The 20213-nt window shown below is 41.7% G+C and overlaps 1 protein-coding gene across 2 annotated transcripts in view; it reads right to left on the bottom strand.

Annotated features, from left to right (window-relative positions):
* Positions 1 to 20213, bottom strand: part of LOC142847678 (interferon-inducible GTPase 1-like) — a 43482-nt gene that overhangs the window by 6809 nt on the left and 16460 nt on the right. The window contains exon 1 of one of the 2 annotated variants that reach the window (XM_075968597.1): positions 2890 to 3020. The exons of the other annotated variant lie outside the window; for it this stretch is intronic. The gene's annotated coding sequence lies outside the window, so the exon portion shown is untranslated. Of the gene's footprint in view, positions 1 to 2889; positions 3021 to 20213 lie in introns of those variants that run through there. 2 annotated transcript variants of the gene reach the window in all.

Here is a 20213-nt window from a genome sequence, read left to right as displayed (position 1 = left end):
TGTTGCATTCTACATTTTTCTCTGCTCCCCTCCATGTTTCTCCCCTCCTGTTCAACCCTCTCCCGAGGTCCCCATGCTCCCAATTTACAAAGGAGAGCTTGTCTTTTTCTACTACCCTTGTAGATTATATCTATGTAAGTCTCTCTTAGAGTCCTCATTATTGTCTATGTTCTCTGGGATTGTGATTTGTGGGCTGTTAGCAGTGATAGCGAACATCCACAAATGAGAGAAATGAAATGATGTTTATCTTTCTGGGCCTGTTTTACCTCACTCAGAATGATGATTCCAGATCCATCCATTTTCCTAAGAATTTTATAGTGTCATTTTGCTTAACAGATGAGTAATATTCCATTCTGTAGTGGGGCCACATTGTCATTATCCTTTCCTCAGCTGATGCTGTCTAGACTGTTTCCTGGATATTGTGGATAGAGCATGAATGAACATGGATGTGCAAGTAGCTCTGTAGTTGGATGTAGAGTCCTTTGTCTTGGAGTGACACAGCGTGATCTTTTGGCAGGTCTATTTTCACTCTCTGTGGAGCTTCTACACAAATATCTTTGTGGCTGTACCAGTTTGCCCTCCCACCAGCAGTGACTGAGTGCTCTCCTTTCCATATATCCATAGGACTCAGAAACCTCCTTTATAATTTTTGGAGTCAGTCTATAGTTTATTGATGATATGTGCATATTAAACAGCCCTCTGTGGATAGATGTTGAGAGTGGTATATAGTTCCCAAATCTTATCTTTGGGTCCAGCACGTTGTTTGTCTGATTGCTGCCATAATCATGACATTCATGGGCTGACCCTCTGATTCTCTAAGCAAGCACCCAATTAAATGTCTTTTCTCATATGCTGCCTTGATCATGGTGTCTCTTCACAGTAAAGATAAAAATCTAAAACACTGATTTCAAGTTATACTAGTAAAAATACCATGGTCCTACCACAAAACACATAATAATCAATGGAGTAGGACTGGGGACCTAGGTATAAAGCTGCATACTCACAATCACCTGATTTGTGACATAATGACAAAGATAAATACTGGAAAATATATAGCATCTCCATAATAATAGTGAGTAATAGAGTGAATACTTGTGAGCTACTACTTATGAACAGTTTACATTGGTATAGATTTTTGTATGTTGATACAAGTTCAAATGATATTTGTTATTTTGAATATATTCTTATTTCTGTTTACAATATTTGTACACCTATACAAAGTTATTTTGTCAGATTGCACGTAGGCATGTTTCCTGTAGCCCATATTTCTGTATGGTGTGGCAGCCAGGCACAAAAGCCATAGGCCCCATCTGAGGTGGTCACATAGCTCTGCAGACAAGCTGTCTCTGCCTAACAATGGTCAAGATGTTTGGTGCTCCTTCCTTTGTAATTTGGAGGATATCTTAAAGAGATGCTAATTCAGGCCTATGTGACAGCTAGCATACTCAGCAGATGTGTAGATGCGGACATGACAAAAGGCCATTCACCTGGTTACCTAGGAGACAGTCTAATGTATTTTCCTTCTCAATTTATGTGATGGTATATAAGCTGTTTAGAGAATAAATGCAAGAAGTAGTAAGGAGAAAAGACCCTGAGATGCCCTTCCATGATGACCATGTAAGTTGTGTCTGATTATTCCTTGCGGCTACATACCAGTCCAGTTAGGGAAAAGAATTATCTGTGTCGGAGGCACATGGGCTCTAAGAGTTTCCTCCTCTGTTTAAGACATTTTATATATTGATACAATTTTAGGATATATTTATCATATTGCATTATATAGTTCTACCTCTGATCAAGATATTTATACATTGTTTACATTTTGGGGTCATTGTCCTCCTTTACTGCACAGTTGTTTAAAGCTTGTTTAATATTCTAATATGAAGTTTTAATCTTAATATAGGTATTAAGTATTATAGGTTAATAGTCATTCATGTTTGTTATACTTTTAGTCAGACTAATTAGGTTCTTTAGATACATAGAGATTGTATTCTGTACAGATAGGTAAACTTCAACCACTTCAAAGATCTGTATAATATGGCATTTAATCAATTTAGTATCCTGTTGACATGAAACACAATTGCTCCTGGCAGCACCCATCTATTCCCGAGAGAGTGGGGACACACTTTATATCTGCATTTATAGTAGCATGTATATAGTCCAAGTGGGCTGGTATCTTAAAGGCTATTGACCAAAGGAGCTCTTGCAGCAGAGAGTGTTCAACATCTTAGCCATCGGAAAAACTTCAAATTAAAATTACTTTGAGATTTCATAGAACCCCAGTCAGAATAGGACCTCCATCCAGAAACTGTTAGAAGCACATACAGAGATAGATCTACAGCAAAGCACTGGGTTAAGCTTCTGGAGACCAGTCCAAGAGAGGGAGGCATGATAATATGAGCAAAGGGGGTCAAGACCATGATGTTGATGAAATTACCTGGGCATGAGTGAGAAGGAAACATGGAACCCCAACAAACCCACTTAGGAGTTTATTAGAGGGGGTGTGTATACCTGGGGATCAGTGTGCAGAGAGAGAGCGAGAGATGGTGCATCCAGCTTTTAAAAGCTGCCTAGCACATGTGCACAGGGGGTTGGCGTGACTATATCATACTCTGATGATGCAGATGATGGGTGGCTCACGCATGTGCTCAAGGGTTTTAGCTGAGTCATACATGGATGTAACCATGCATGTATGCACGTAGGTTATGAGGGGTGCTTTGTGCCTGAGGGCCTCTCTGCACATGCTGCCTTTAGAACCCAGAAATGCAGCCTTATCTGTGGCTGAAGACTTGCATTTCACCATTTTGTTTATTATAAAAATTTGGGGGATTGAGGATCTTAATGGGTGGGAATGGGGCATCGTAAGGTCTCTCGTGACTGCTTCACACTGACTTTGTGGGTGTCAAGGAGTTGAGATGCTTGACCACATCCTGGGGTGGCTGATTTCTGTTGTGTTTTCTGGGCTCTGAGGAACTGGCTGGCTGGCAGCTTGGACCTTGCAAGATGCTGGAAAGGCAGAAAATTATGTCTGGAAAAAAATTTTAGATACCAGTGATTAAGAGAGGAGAGTCCCAAGATGGAAGATAAAGGGGAGGTTTTAGAGGGGGTGAAGGAGGGAATTTCCCAGGGTTTCCTGAGACCAGGAATGATAAGGGAAGAATTAAATGATATTTATTCTGGGTGAGTCTGGTCCGTTTAGGTAGGTCTGATTGACTCCCTGGAGCTTATGAAAAAAATGTTTGAAAAGAAATAAATTTTAGACATATTAAAAGTTTATGATTAGGATGATAGAATGAAAGATGGTGGGGGAAGAAGGGGGGAGTTATTGAAAAGGATAATTATTAGACCCTTAAATGTTTTACCTGAAGTAAATCCTAAGGCACTGGTTTTCCTTTTGCATCATGGTATTATGTTAACATCGAGAAAACACTGTTGCAGTCAGTGATAAACCTGTTATGTAAAAGTCTGTTTTGTGAGATATTTTGGAGTTTGGGGCTACAAAATCGTATTGTTTCTTTCCACCTGGGCTTTTTACAGTCCTTGTACCTCTGGCTGTTTATGATGGTCCCTGTGATAACAGCTGAATTGTTAACTGAAAATTTAAGCATGACATTGAAGATATAAAGAAGTTGGTAAAAACAAATAGGAGGAGAAAGAGGAAGAGGGAGAGTATATGGAGTTTTTGCCACAGGAGAGTTGAGGAAGGATGAGACTTTTATTTTTCTGGAACTGGAGAAAGAGTGTCTGATCTTTGTGCCCTCTAGAACTTAAGGTAACAGGGCCCTGTTTGAGTTACCATATACAAGGGAGTATCTTGAGCTGGAAGAGTAAAGGGTTTAAGTTGGAACAGGTGAACCCAATGAGGAAGTGCCTCTAGCTTGGCAGCTGTGGGAGTTATAAGAATTACTTTAAAGGGGCCCTGCCATTTAGGGGAAAGGGATGAGAGGCGTTGGTCTTGGGGAGAGAATAGTGCCTGATCCCCTATTTTAATCAGCGGTAAGCATGAATTAACACATGGTTGAGGTAATGAGTAGTCGGTAAAATCCCATAATAGGGAGGATAGATGGGATAACAGAAGAGTAAGGAGGTGATCAGGAAGAGAGAGGTTTTAGATGAGAGACCAGAGGTTAAAACTGGCCGCCCATACATGAGTTCAAAGGGCAAGATGCAAAGGGGGCCTTTGGGGAGAGCCCTAAGCCTTAGAAGGGCCAGAGGCATAAGTTTTACCCAGTCAAGGTGAAGCTCCTATGACATTTTAACAAGAACATATTTTAAAGGAATGGTTAGTTTGTTCTACCTTCCCTGAAGACTGAGGGTGGTATGGGATATGAAAATGCCAGGGGATGTTAAGAGTCTTGGACAAATTTTGGGAAATCTGGGAAGTGAACTCTGGGCCATCATCCGATTGAAGAAAGGTTGGAATTCCAAACCGGGGGATGATTTCTTGGAGAACATCAGAAACTGTCTGGGCCCTCTTGTTAATGGTGGGAAACGCTTCAGTCCACCCAGACATTGTGTCCACCAAGACCAGGAGATATTTAACTCTTCTGACCAGGGCCATATGGGTAAAATCCAGCTGCCAGTCAGTTCCTGGAAGGGAGCCCCTGGCCTGGTGGGTGGGAAAAGGGAAGCTACGATATTTGGTCTTGGGATCTGACTTTTGACAGATTTTACAAGATGCAGTGATAGCTTTTAAGAACTCTAAGTCCTCAGGGGTGGGTTGGAGGTGAGCCTTGACAAAATAAAACAGAGCTTTACAATTAGGATGAAAGAGCTGATGTAGGTAGGACAGAATTTTCTGGGTGTCAGGGGGTGTCTGTGAGAATGTGGGCTGTACTGTATGAACCCCCTAACATGACTGAGGTAGGTTTGGGCTCTGGAATGCTGCTGTTCTAGCTCCTTGGTCAGCTCAGTTATTTCCCTTGGAGATAATGGAACTGTCGGTCTGATGAGGCTGACAGTGAATAATTCTTATAGCTTTGGGGAGATGGGAGGCTTTTAACAGGTCCATAATATAACCTGAGTTAGTTATGGATCCTTCTTTCATTGTAAGAAGCCCACACTCCTTCCAGATAGCTTTGGGGGACAGGAGGATATGAAAGGCATATTTGGCATCTATATAAACATTTAAAGAGTGTCCTTTTGCCAGGCGGTGGTGGCACATGCCTTTAATCCCAGCACTTGGGAGGCAGAGGTAGGTGGATCTCTGTGAGTTCGAGACCAGCCTGGTCTAGAAGAGCTAATTCCAGGACAGGAACCAAAAGCTACGGAGAAACCCTGTCTCGACAAGGGATCAATTGTCATGGCTAGCTTTATGTCAACTAGACACAAGCTAGAGTCATCTGAAAGGAGGAAAAGCCAACTGAAAAAAGGACTCCATAAGGTCTATCTGTAAGGCATTTTCTTAATTAGGGGTTGGTGGGGGTGGTGTCGTCTGTGGGCTGGTGTTCCTGGTTTTAATAAAAAAGCAGGCCCAGCAAGCCATGGGGAGCAAGCCAATAAGCAGCACCTGTCCATGGCCTATGCATCACCTCCAGCCTCCAGGTTCCTGCCCTGCTTGAGTTCCTGTCCTGACTTCCTTCAGTGTTGAATGACAATGTGGAAGTATAAGCCAAATAAATTGTTTCCTCCCCCCCCCCAAAAAAAAGAAACCCTGTCTCGAAAATAAAAAAAAAAGTGTCCTTTTGCTAACTGGAAGGCACAGAGAAGAGCTATTAACTCAGCCTCCTGATTAGTGGTATGAACATGGAGTGCCTGTGCCTCTACTACCCCAGTATTGGATACTATGGCATAGCCTGCTCTACAGATCCCATCACATAAAAAGCAGCTGCCATCTGTGTACCAGGAATAAGTGGCCTGGGAGAGTTTGCCCTCCTATATATGTGAGGGGTGGGGCAGTAGATCTTCTAAGATCTCTATGCAGGAGTAATTATTGTTAGGTTGAGGTTGGAGATTTGAGATATTAAGGGGTGGGCAGCATTGAAAGTGAGTGTGGTATCTTCTACTAGTGCCACCTGGAAGGAAAGAACTCGGGTGGGGGTAAGGTTTGTAAGCCTTTGTAAGAGATGGGACAGATTGTGATGGGAGAAGGCCATGGTGGTCAACCCAAAAGTTAGTTTCTTTGACTCATGAATGAGAAGCTCAGCGGACACTAAAGCACATATGCAGGGTGCCTAGCCCTGAATGGTGAGGTCCATCTTCTTTCACAGGTATACTACAGGTGAAAAAGAAGGTCCCAGCTGATGTCCCCAAGGGCATATCCCTCCTTCTCTGTTACATAGAGGGAGAAAGGATGAGTTAAATCTGGGAGATAAAGAGCTGGGGCCTGGATAAGGGCTTGTTGGAGTCTCTGGAAGGGTTTAGTAATGGGATAGAGAATGGACTCATGCAGAGAGCTGAGAGCTGCCTCATATAAGGGATGGGCGAGGAGAGAAAAAGAGGGGATCCAGGACCACAGAAAGCCAGCTATTCCTAGGAGCGACAAAAGCTCTTCTTTTGTGGAAGAAACTGCAAGGGACTGAATTAGTTTTTTCTGTCTAGGGTAATAGCTTTTTGGGTTGGGGTAATAGTTAATCCCAAATAAATGACCTGAGGGGTAGACAGTTGGGCCTTAGAAGGTGAGATTCTATAACCCCTTTTGGACAGAAAATTTAAAAGAGCAGAGGTATCCGTTTTGCTGATTTCCAATGATGGACTGTAAAGTAAAATGTCATCCACATATTGTATGAGTTTAGACTTAGGGAGAGACAGTGAGAGAAGATCAGAGGCTAAAGCCTGACTAAACAGCTGTGGGCTGTCCCGGAATCCCTGGGGAAGGACAGTCCAGATGAGCTGTGTGGAGAGGTGTCAGGATCAGTACAGGTGAAAGCAAAGATGTTTTGAGATTGAGAGCTACGAGTAATAGAGAAAAAAACATCCTTGAGGTCTAGAATGGAGAAGTGGGAGGCTCCTGGAGGAATAGTGGAAAGAAGTGTGTAAGGGTTAGGCACTACAGGATGAAGAGGGACCACTACGGAGGTAATGAGCCAGAAGTCTTGAACCAGGTGATAGATAGGTTCCATTAGGTTTTTTAACAGCAAGTATAGGGGTGTTAAAGGGAGAAGAGGTGAGGCAAAATAGCTTTTTTCTTAAAAGGTCAGAAATAATAGGCTTAAGTCCCCCAAGGCTCTGGAGAGAGAGGGCATACTGAGTTTGAGAAATGTACTTAGTAGGAACTCGTAATTGAGTAACAATGGAGGAATGGTGTTTAGCAAAGGAGGGGTTTTGGGTGTCCCAGACTTGGGGGTCTACCTGAGAGGCTGGTAGAGGAAAAGACACATTGGGGTTGGGAGGTTGAGAAGCTAGGAGAAGGAAGAGTGGAGCTGCTGGCAAGTCTGGGGTAAAGTGAATGGGAGGAGCAAATGAAATGGAAGCTCCTACTTTTGCTAAAAAAAAAAAATCCCTTCCGATGAGAGGTACCGTGCAGGTTGGCATGACTAAAAATGAATGAGTGAGATAAATACCCTTAAACACACAGTTAAGTGGTGGGGTCTGCTGAGGTAGATAAGGCTGTCCCCCTACCATGACAATAGGGAAACTAGAAGGAGAGGTAGGCCCCCAGAATTCCCTCAGTACCGAGTACATGGCTCCAGTATCCAAGAGAAAGAAGATGGGCCATCCTGATACCGTGATGTTTATCCGTGGCTCCCTTTTACAGATGATGGTTGTGGTTGGGTCAAAGGAGCCTAGGCAGCCTCACTCGTCCATGGCCAGACCTAGAAGATCAACTTGGGAATTTTCTGGGTTTGAGTCTCCATGCCACTATGTGCACAAGGACAATCTACTGCCCAATGTCCTTCCTATAGCATCTCAGACAAGGTCTTGTGGGACCAAGATGAGGATTAGGGCATGCTCGGGCCCAGTGACCAGTTCTGCCACATTTGAAACATAGGACTGATGGTTCTCAAGCCCCAGGGGGCAAGGGAGCAGCATGGACAGCACATATCAGGCAGGCTGTCACGTTGGCCGGTTGGGAGGTCATGATTAGCACGTGACAATGATTTTGGGCTTTGTCATTTCTCGCATGGTACATCTTAAAAGCCAACTCTAAGACTTCTGCCTATGGGGTCAAGGCACCTTTCTCCAAACGTTTAAGCTTAGCCCTAATGTCAAAGTAGCACTGAATAAAAAATGAGTCATGAGGAACTGTCTGCCTTCCATGGTTTCTGGATCTAAGTTAGTATACTGTAACAGAGCTTTTGTGAGGTATTCTAAAATGATCTTGAATGATCTCTGAGAGCTTAGTATAGTTTACTGACTTGAGGGCAGCTTTACGGAGACCTGCCAGGAGGCAAGTCCAAAACTGGTCCCTAGCTAAAATCCCACTCTGAGTATTATAATTCCAGTGTGGCTCTTGTTCTGGGAGCACCTCTGCTCCAGGAGGGTGGGAGGCAAGAGTTTGGTGAATCTCATCTGCATGCAGTCTGGCCTACTCCCAAACTCACCTGTGTTCTTCAGGAAGTAGGTTATTAGATAGGATCATATAGATGTCATGAAAGATGAGATTATAAGACTGGGTAAGGTATTGCAATTGTTTTATGAAAGTGGTAGAATTAGACAAATAGAACCCCAGTATTTTTTCTATATGGGAGAGTTCTGATGGTGAGAAAGGAACATGTACCCTAATCAATCCATCTATACCAGGCACCTCTCACAATGGGAGAACTGTTGTGGGCTTGTCTTGGTTAGGATTAAGTTCCACAGAGGCGCATGAGCATGTGAGAGGAGGGGTAAAGGTGGGTGCCAGAGCAGGGAGGCTGCTGCAGCCAGGCACCGGAGAAGAAGAAGAATTCAGCAGAGCTGCTGAAGCAGGGAGTGGGGGGGGGGGGGAGAGCTGAAAAGCAAGTGGAGGGAGGTGGTGAGGCAGTGGGAGGTAAAGGAGCAGAAGTATCTGCCTGTTGAGGTCGGGAAGATGTGGGTTCCTTAGCGTGGTCCAGAGCAGTGGGTAAAAGAATTGACATAGGAACAGGAGTAGGAGCTAAAGGGACAAGGGTAGAAGCTGGGGCTGAAGGGAGAAAAGTAAGAGCTGGGATTGAAGGAGTGACGGCAGGAGCTGAAGGAACAGGAGTAGAAACTGGCATTGAAGGAGGAACAGCAGGGGCTGAGGGGACAGGAGTAGAAACAGAGGGGATGGGTGTAACTTCCCACTGAGGTTGAAAAGGCAGGGGTACATTAGCTGGGTCCAGAGCAGAAGTGGAGGGTTCTTCCAGTACAGATGGCGTAGCCAGGAACATGTAAGCAGGCAAACAGCTTTCAAGGACAGAGGGCTTAGGCTTAGAGCCTAAATAGTAAAATATATAAGGGCAGAGGAGGGGGAGTTGGGGAAGGAATCAATAACTGAGGGTATCTGGGAACACTATACTGAATCCTATTTTTAATGTGTGCTTAAGGGGTTTAATTGCATGTAGAAGTGAGTGGGTAATGCTCATTCCAGAAGAAATAGCTCATCAAACAGAAGCTCAGGGTCAGGTGTGGGATACCTCCCCTTGAGTTATTGATCAGGGAGTGAGGTCCCAGAGACTGCCAAGCAATGCAGTCTATTGCTATCATTCTTGATTCACCAGAACTCGATGGTAGGATTCTATCACTGAAGACACCATACACTTAGTCACATACATTGAGAACTGATGGTACTAGCCAGAGCTTCCTGACATCTGGCTAGCTTTCACAGTATTGGAGGGTGCTATGCAGGCTGCTGAGGGAGAGCAGTCATAAACAGTCTTACCTGACTGATGATTTGTTCAAAGACCAGTCATGTGAGAAGAACACTTGCCTTCCTTTTCTGAAGAAATAATGGCATCTAAATTGACTATCACCCCCATGAAATCAATACCCAAGGTCCTCCGATGACCTGCCATTTTCAGCTTATTTTATTTTACCTTATCACCTGGCTTTACAGAGCCTAGTCACTGCCATGTCCTTATATCCCAGGGTTCAGAGTCACTACTACAGCAAGCCTCATCACTGGGGGTCTCAAATGCTATCTTCTTGGCAACTATGATTCATGCTGTAATAGAGTCCTGTTCTACCAAGTGTGAGTTTCTGGAGCATCCCTTTTCTGTTAGAGATATGTGTTGCGGGAGGTCCTCCCACTCCTCCAGCCTATAGCTGCTGAGATACCAGCCCATTGGGGCGTGGTCTCTCTCCCTTTAAAAAAGCGGCCACTTCCCTCTCCTCTCTCTCTTCACTTCCTGCTCCGCCGGCGACTAGACTCCCTTTCTGGTTGCGTAGAGGGCTGTTGCCTGGGACAGTGATCTGTAAGTTTTTTCCCCTTTATATAAATACCACCCTATTAATCATAATTCCAAACTGGTGTGATGGAGGAAGGTCATTGGCTAATAAAGGAACTGCCTTGGCCCATTTCATTGGTTAGAAGATAGGTGGGAGGAGTAAACAGAACAAAACGCTGAGAGGAAGAGAAAGTGAGGTCAGACTCGACAGCTCTCCTCTCGGGAGCAGACGCCTCAGAGAGAGACACCATGCTCCCAGCTCCCAGGCAGACGCAAGCAATGAAGCTCCAACCCAGGATGGACATAGGCTAGAATCTTCTCGGTAAGCGCACCTAGGGGCGCTACACGGATGATTAGAAATGGGCTAAGGCAGTTCCTTTATTAGCCAATGACCTTCCTCCATCACTGGTGTGGCATTTTTTGTGACTTACACCTTCATTTTGGCGCCCAACGTTTGGTTTTAGAACCTCTTCTTTCCCCACTCGGCTGCCGACCGCGAGTTCAGCTTGGCAGGAGCCCTCCCTTCCTCAGCCGCCGCCTGTGCCTTGCAGCGGCGGCCTTGGCCTCCCCACGTGGATTTAAACTCCACAGGCCCGTGTAGTCTCTGCCCGCGTGGTTTGCTCTTTTCTGAGTCGTTTTTAAATCTCCCTTGCAAGCACAGCTCTTAAGTGGTGCGAACCAGAGCACGCGGTTGCTGAAAGCTGCAACCCCTCAGGGTGACTCTGTCACGTGGAGGCATAAGCGGCTTCCAGGTTGCTCTTCTCTACCCCTGGATTCTGGGTTTCTGGTTCCGTCTCTGGAATTGATTTAATTACATTTACTTTGTTGAGAAACTTGCATTTTCCAGTTTTTAACATCTACTAAGGCACTGAAACAGGACCCCGTTTTCATTGCGACTCAGCAAACAGCGCCACCTGCTGGATAATAGGTAATATGGCAGTTTTCATTTCTAACGCAAATTTTACTGCTTTGTTTTCACTAATACAATGGATTAGTAAATTTATATTTACTAATACAATGGATTACATCATACAAGGTTTATATGATTATGGGGATACCTTGATTTGCTTGTTACTAGGTTTCAGTTTTCTTTTCCATATTCTATCATTAAGGAAGAATATGACACTCCTGAGAATGATAGAATCTTTACGAACTAATAATGAACAGGATTAAAATTATTGAAAATCAGAGGTTATCTGAACAAGTGGATACTATGACAGACAAAATTGACTCCATATCCAAGGGTATTAGAAAGTTACCTGAAAGGGTTCAGGCTGTTGAATTTGACGTTCAGACTTATCACAAAGTTTTGATAAGGTAATAGACAGAATGTACCTCCAAGATGGGAATCTACATGATATACAAGAAAAGTTTAAGGAGGACATGGTATCTTTGAAGGAAAAAAATTAAAGCTTTGGAATCACAGGTGCAGAATGGGGAGCAAAAAATTGATGCCTCAGTGAAATCACTGGAAATATATACAGGTCAGGAGATTCAGGATTTAAGAGAGACAATGATAAAAAGATTTGAAAACATTGGAGAAATTATTGCAACTGGTGAAGAGAGTAAGGAGGCACAAGGACAGGATACAATGCCTCCACCAGCTATTAGAACTGGCTTACCCAGGGTTCTAGCAGCATACCCTATACTTAATTCTGACAAAGCGTCAACTTCTAAAGGCTCAAAGGGAGTCAGAGAAGCTAGATGGACGCCAATAGCAATGAATGATCTGAAAGAAATTAAGCAAGCTGTTGTTAATTTTGGCTTGCACAATGCATATGTAAAGGAAATGATAAGGACTTGGGCTTCTAATGCTAGAGCTACCCCCCATGATTTCCATCAGTTAGTGTCTGCAGTTTTAGATAATGGACCTTCCTTGATGTTTGGAATTTATTTCAGAGAAGAATCCAAACATATGGAACAGCAAGGAAGAGCAAAAGGTGTTGAGGTTTCCCAAGATCAAATTCTTGGTGCAGGAGAATATGCTGATCCACAGGTCCAAGCTCTTTATGACGATGAAGTACTGTGTCTATGTCACCAAGCAGCTTTAAATGCTTGGAATAGGATACAAGATCCAGAAAAAAGGGTTGAATCATATACCAGAATTAGGCAGGGATAGAGAGAACCTTTTATTGACTTTTTGCAAAGATTAATTAAGGCTCTGGACATAGGGGTAACAGACCCAGAAGCTAGACGAATACTTCTTGAATCTCTAGCTTTTGAGAATGCAAACATAGAATGCAAAAAGATAATTGGGCCTTTAAAGTCTAGATCAGCACCTATGGATGAATGGATTCAGCATACGATGAATGTTGAGACGTTTAGCTATAATGATGAATCTTGGGTAGGAGAAGCGATTTCCAAAGCAATGAGGAGACATCAAACTGCCAGGTGTTTTAATTGTGGTAAATTAGGACATTTGCAAAGGGATTGCAGGCAAAGAATTTCTAGGAATAATATCTCTTCTGGGAATGACAAAAATAGGAGACCTCAGCCTTCAGGTACATGTAGGAGATGCGGTAAAGGCCAGCATTGGTCCAACGAATGTAGGTCAACAACAGACAGATGAGGCAATCTGATATCATTGAGAAACTCCTTGGGGGGCCTCTCGCAGGCCCCCAAGCCAACAGTGGCCCAGTCATTCCCAGTCACAGTGGAGAACGTGCCTCACCAATAAAATTAAAAGCTCCAATTTCTGCTGTAAAAAGTAATACTGGTCTAAATGATGAATTACATGTGGAGGATGAGTCAAAAAACCCAGGAGGACAGAGTAAATGTATATTTTGGCAGACTTCTATTAATGATCAAAGACCAAAGCTAAGAGTCTGTATAAATGGCACTTTTATTGAAGGCTTATTAGACACAGGTGCAGATGTAAGTATTATTACCCCAGAATCTTGGCATCCGAATTGGCCTCTTTAAGAGGTAGATGTTCAGTTCCTGGGAATTGGAACCCTATCTCGTGTAAAACAAAGCACAAGATGGGTTGAATGCATAGGGCCCGAAGGGCAAATAGGAAGACTAAGGCCATATATAGCCAATATTGCCATAAATTTATGGGGCCGTCACCTGCTACAGCAATGGAATACCCAGATTAACATTCCTGTAGTTCCAGGAACTTATAATTCTGGGAAAGATATGATGAGGTATTATGGAAAAAGGTCACCAGCCATTCAGGCTGTACAAGAACATACAGCAAATACCAAACCTTTAGAGGTACCAACAGCCCTACCTTTAAAATGGCTAACTAAGAAGCCAATATGGATCAAACAGTGGCCTCTAGCTGAAGATAAACTACAGGCATTGGAACAGCTGGTGCAAGAGCAACTAGATGCTCACCATATTGAAGAATCAACCAGCCCTTGGAATTCTCCTGTGTTTGTTGTAAAAAAGAAATCTGGTAAATGGAGAATGGTGACAGATCTAAGAGCTGTCATCAAAGTAATTCAACCTATGGGCCCACTACAATCTGGAATTCCTTTGCCTTCTCTGTTACCAAAAGGATGGCCTCTTATAGTTATTGATTTGAAAGATTGTTTTTTCACTATACCGTTACAAGAAAAGGATAGAGAAAAATTTTCCTTCACAGTGCCTACTTATAATAATTCTCAGCCTAATAGGAGATATCAATGGACTATCCTCCCACAAGGTATGCTCAATAGTCCTACATTGTGCCAATATTTTGTAAGTAAGCCATTGAAAATAATTCATAAACAATTCCCCAAGTTCATAATTTATCATTACATGGATGACATCTTGTTATCTGATTCACATAAAGATACTTTAGAAAGGATATTTGAAGAAGTAAAGAAAGTCTTGCCTAGGTGGGAATTACAAATTGCCCCTGAAAAGATTCAAAGAGGAAATTCTATTAATTACCTAGGTTACAGAATAGGGTTAGAGAAAATTAAAACGCAAAAGGCACAAATTAGGAGAGACCGGTTAAAGACTCTTAATGACTTCCAAAGATTGTTAGGAGACATTTCCAGTCTACGACCAGCTGTTGGGATAACACCTGATCTAATAGTTCATTTAAACAAAACCTTAGATGGTGATAAAGATTTAAATAGTCCAAGAAAACTGACAGCTGAAGCAGAAAAAGAACTGACAATAATTGAGGAAAAATTACAGGAGGCACATGTGGATAGGGTGAATCCAAATCTTAGCTGTATCCTAGTCATATTGCCTTCCAGAATTTCTCCTACAGGGATTCTAATGCAGAGGGAAGATATTATTTTAGAGTGGATATTTATACCTAATAAACCAAGTAAAAAATTAAAAACTTATGTGGAAAAAGTCTCTGAATTAATTATAAAAGGTAAGCTGAGACTTCGTCAACTAGCAGGTATACACCCAGCAGAAATTATAGTGCCTTTTACTACTGAAATAAAAAAGTTATGGGAAGACAATGAACCGTGGCAAAGAGCTTGTGCTAATTTTTTGGGAGAAATTAATAGCAACTATCCCAAAAGTGGTAGACGTAACCTCATAAAAAGATCTTCTTGGATTCTTCCTAGAATTGTACGTGATGCTCCAATAACTGGAGCCCGTACGTTCTATACTGATGCAAATAAATCAGGGAAAGCAGGTTACAAGTCAGATGAATTGAGTAAGGTGGAACAAAGCCCTTATAATTCTGTCCAGAAGGCAGAATTATATGCCATTCTTATGGTGCTAAGGGATTTTAAAGAACCTCTTAATATAGTTACAGATTCACAATATGCAGAAAGAGTTATCTTGCATATTGATACCGCTGAATTTATACCAGATGACACAGAGTTGACTTCATTGTTTATCCAGGTACAAGACATAATCAGGAACAGGCTTTGTCTGATGTACATAACACACATCCGGTCCCATACAGGTCTGCCTGGTCCTCTAGCCCAAGGCAATGCTGAGATTGATCAATTATTTATTGGAAGTGTGTTGCAGGCCTCAGAATTTCATAAGAAGCATCATATCAATAGTAAAGGCCTAAAGAAAGAATTTTCCATTACTTGGCAACAAGCTAAGGACATTATAGAGAGATGTCCTACTTGTTCTTTTTATAATCAAACACCGTTGCCTGCAAGGAGTAAACCAAAGGGTACTAAGAGAAATGAAATCTGCAAGATGAATGTGTTTCACTTTATGGAATTTGGTAAATTAAAATATGTACACCATACCATAGACACATATTCAGGTTTTCAATGGGCTACTGCCCTGAGCTCAGAAAAGGCTGATTCAGTAATCACACATTTATTGGAAGTTATGGCCATGGTATATCATGGGTATACCTGCACAAATAAAGACAGATAATGGTCCAGCATATGTATCTAAGAAAATGAAATGCTTTTTTGATTATTATAATATAAAATACATTACAGGTATACCAAATAATCCTACAGGTCAGGCAGTTATAGAAAGATCAAATCGTACTATAAAGGATATGCTGAACAAACAGAAAGGGACCGAAAATACCCCCAGAAAGATTACATAATGCTTTATTAACCTTGAATTTTCTTAACGCTAATGAGAAAGGAACGACAGCAGCAGAAAGACATTGGATAATGGAAAAGTCTGCTGAACTAAATCAACCGATTTATTTCAAAGATGTGCTGACCTCTCAATGGAAGCCAGGAGATGCGCTACGTTGGGGAAGGGGTTTTGCTCTTGTTTCCACAGGAGAAGAAAAATTGTGGATACCATCAAAATTAATAAAGTTTCGATTTGAAGAGGAGAAACCTCTTGGAAAGGAGAAATGACAACTCATCCACAATGATGATATTCATACAGGTGGTAAGAAAAACATATAGAATGGGGGCAGGGTTCTGTTCCTATCTCCACAGGAAAACACTCATCTTTGAAAAATTCAAGGGACCCTGGATGTTTGGATACTGACAGATGGAAAAATACCTGCCCAATAGGAAATATCAAGAAAACTGAATGGGTTGTGTAAGTAATATTAAACCATATTTCTAAATTTATAAAGCTGGTTTTGAAGTTGGACTCTGGCTCAGTCCCTCTCCAATTCCAAACCTGTTAGTAAGAGAAAAACCCAGAGTTTCTGGAGTTTCTGTCTCATGTCAAGAGCCATGATATGGGACAGAAAGAAATATGAGTTTAGAAAACATCTTTGCTTTTCTTCATATCTATCATACTTTTCATTGAATATATCTATCGTGCGTTTCAGTGAATATATACATATATGTCTATATGATTAATGTTTAAGTTTTTCACAATGAACAATGAGTTTTTCCTGAAGTGACATTTGAAGTTTCCAGGAAGAAGATGGGGCCCCACAACAACAACTCCACCTGGTTGATATGACGTCATGATACTGATAGCACTACAACAAGACCTGCTTTGGGTACCAGCTGCACAAGACAGTTCCAACTTGGTTAGCTGAAATGGTGCACATCTTATACAACATTTTGGCCAGACCTGCACAAAATACTCAGAGACTATTTGCAATTTTAAAAGACATTGATCTTGAAATCTAACCATCATTTTACTTTCCCAGGATCTCCCAGAAATAACATCGCCCCCATGACAGCTGGAAGTAATTCTAGAGGACGATGTCCCCTCTCCCAGTAAAGTTTGCCATTGGGTTTAGGGACATCATTTAGGGATTGATTATAATTAGTATATGATTGAGGGTTGGGGGAGGAATTTTATAAGCGCAGGGATCATTTTGAAAAAAAAAAGAGGGATGATGGGATAATAGATTTGTAATTGTGAGTTACTGTTTTTAGACAAATATATTGGTATAGATTCTTGTATATTGATACAAAGTTAAATTATATTGACTATTGTATGCATGCATGTTTCTGCCTCTGTTTAAAACATTTTTTATGTATTGACATATATTGTATTGATATATATATTGTATATATTTACCATATTGCAGTGTACATTTCTACCTCTGATTAAGATACTTATATAATATTTGTTTATTGATATATATTTACCTACTGCATTGTATATTTGTACATTGTTTATATTTGGAGGTCATTGTCCTCATTTGTTTCATAGTCATTTATTTTCTTAGTCTTTAAGTTAGATAGATATTGAGAATTATATAGATTAATAGTCATCTAAGTTTGTCATTTATAATTAGACTAATCAGGTTCTTTAGATATATAGAGATTATACTCAGTATAGATAGATAATCTTCAACTTCTTCAAAGAGCTGTATAAAATGGCCTTTAATCTAACTCAGAGTTTTGTGGTAGTGAGACACAATTGCTCCTGGCAACACCACTCTATTCCCGAGAGAATGTTGAGCACCAAAGACACTCCACCTGGAGCCTTTCTTTTTGGCAGAACTGGCCTTTGGGCAAAGAAATGCCCATACCTCAACCACTGACAGAGATACAGAGCATGCATCAATGGATAAAACAGGACTGTCATATCCTGCCAAGACAGGGTAAGATAGTTTTGAAAAGTTGCTTTCTTAGAAAATGGTATGTCAGTTATGTTAGGCCTTATCCAAAGTTGGTTGCTTCAACGCTGCTAATGTGACTTTGGGTGATTGCCCAGGTAGCTAGTTGTCTCTGTGATTTGTTGCATGTTTTGGAAGTTGTTTTACTGAACTTCCTAATTACCCAGGTAACATTATTTCCCTTCTCAGATCTTCGATGGGGTTGAAGACTATATAAATGTAGTTACTTTCTCTCATGACTTGGCCAAGTTATTTATTATACAAGACCAAGCTAGTTAGAATAGGATATTTGTACTTATTGTATATAATTTCATAGTAGGTTTAGAACTCTCTTATTTAAACAAAAGGAGGAGGTGTTGCGGGAGGTCCTCCCACTCCTCCAGCCTATAGCTGCTGAGATACCAGCCCATTGGGGCGTGGTCTCTCTCTCCCTTTAAAAAAGCGGCCACTTCCCTCTCCTCTCTCTCTTCACTTCCTGCTCCGCCGGCGACTAGAATCCCTTTCTGGTTGCGTAGAGGGCTCTTGCCTGGGAGAGTGATCTGTAAGTTTTTTCCCCTTTAAATAAATACCACCCTATTAATCATAATTCCAAACTGGTGTGGCATTTTTTGTGACTTACGCCTTCAGACATGTCAGTGCTATGCTCTGTTCCAAACAGACAAAGTTATTACCACATAATTTCTCCTGGAAATGAGCAACTAGAAATATCGTCTGATTCCACCAACTGGTGTATATGCATGTTTGTGTGTGTGTTTGTATGTGTGTTTGTGTGTATTTGTGATTTGTACTGTCCTGAGCTTTAAGAATGAATACAAACCTCAAGTCCTAGTTGCCACAGACCCTAAGCACAGGATCATCACTCCGCTGCAGTTTTAAACACATGTGCCCTAGAATGAAGTGTGGCTGTGGTTTCCTGTGGATGACATCATACCTGGACCCTTTAGAAAAGCTGGTGAGATGAAACAATCATCACTATTTGTGCCAAATCTTCAAAAGTTCAATATATTGCACATAAAGTTTTATTTACCCCACCCACATGATAGACTTCTAAGAATTTTGTTTTCCTTTTTTTGCTTGAAATGCACTATTTTCTTTACTATGAGAAAACCAAAACACAAACAAATAAAAAATGAACCAACCAACCAAACATCATCAACAACAACAAGAGCAACAAAACACATGAGGCACAAATCATTTCCAGTTTTTCAATACTAGAAGAATGGTTGAAAATGGAAAGAAGTCAATTTGGTAGATATAAAGGGAACTTGAATAATCTGGTTGATATGATGGAGTCTTTGTCTGGGAGGCTACACTGGTGTCACAAACACGAGTCTACACCACACACTGACAAGATATTTCATCACTTCCAGGCTTCATGGCCATTCATGTTACTCATAAGCTGATCTTATATGGACTCTTAGAGGAAACTGCACAAGAGGAAAGGTTTCTTGGTCCTTAGTTAAGACATTATTGTGAGGAATTTTACCTTTGCTTGATATATTGGTTAGCTTTTATCAACTTGATACAAACCTAGACATACCTGGGGAGGAGGATTCATCCTCCCTAATCTATTGGGATTAGAGGCTCAGGCCACATTGGCTCAGTTGGAAGAACTCTCAACTGAGGAATTTTGTCCATCAGATCAGCTTGTGGGAATGTCTCTGGGACATTTTTTGATTGATAAGTGATATAGGAGGACCCAGCCCACTATGGTGAGACCTATCCCTAGGAAAGTGGTCCTGGGATGTGTGAGAAAGCAGGGTGAGCAAGCCTTGGAGAGCAAGGCAGGAAGCAGTGTTCCTTCACAGTCTACTTCAGTTCCTGCCTTGGCAGAACTCTAAATTCCCTCGATGGTGGACTGTAACCTGGCAGCCAATTGAATCCTTTGCTCCCTCAAGCTGATTTGGTTAGTGTTTAATTACATCAATAGAGAAACAAATTAAAACAATGTACAAATTCCTTCTTGGGGCCTGTGACACTGAACTGAATATTGTGGCAATGGCTATTGATGCCCAAACATCCCCACCCCTGTCTGACTTTTCCTGAAGAGATGAAGTGATGTCTATTTAGTGCACTGATGACAAACTAAAGAAGTGATTCCACCCAGGTCTGCTTTAATGACCCAGTGAGTTTATTAGGGTGTTATTGGAACTTTTATTGTCCCCTGTCTTCCCATTCGGGCAGTCACATACATGAGGATAACTTAGCATCCTGGGACTTCACTTGGCTTGGGATTTACATACATTCTTATGACAATGCACTGGGAAACCTAGAACCTTCACCTGCATGAATTTTGCATGTGAATATTAACACTGCACCTAACAAGCTAGGACATTACCCACCCCTAGTTGGGATGCATGTACACCCCACTATAGAAAATGGACAGGATTCTTTGTCCCAGCAACACACTAAGATCTACCCTTTTGTGTCTAGTTTGTATTCACATATATCTGAATATGGGATTGAGGGGGCCGATTACATGGACAGCCTCACTTCCAAATATCAGCACCCATTGTGAAGACAAG

Source organism: Microtus pennsylvanicus, chromosome 4 (assembly GCF_037038515.1).
Source record: "Microtus pennsylvanicus isolate mMicPen1 chromosome 4, mMicPen1.hap1, whole genome shotgun sequence".
NCBI classification, from domain to species: domain Eukaryota; kingdom Metazoa; phylum Chordata; class Mammalia; order Rodentia; family Cricetidae; genus Microtus; species Microtus pennsylvanicus.
The sequence above is the reverse complement of the archived record's forward strand: the minus strand, read 5'-3'. Positions and strand labels throughout refer to the sequence as shown.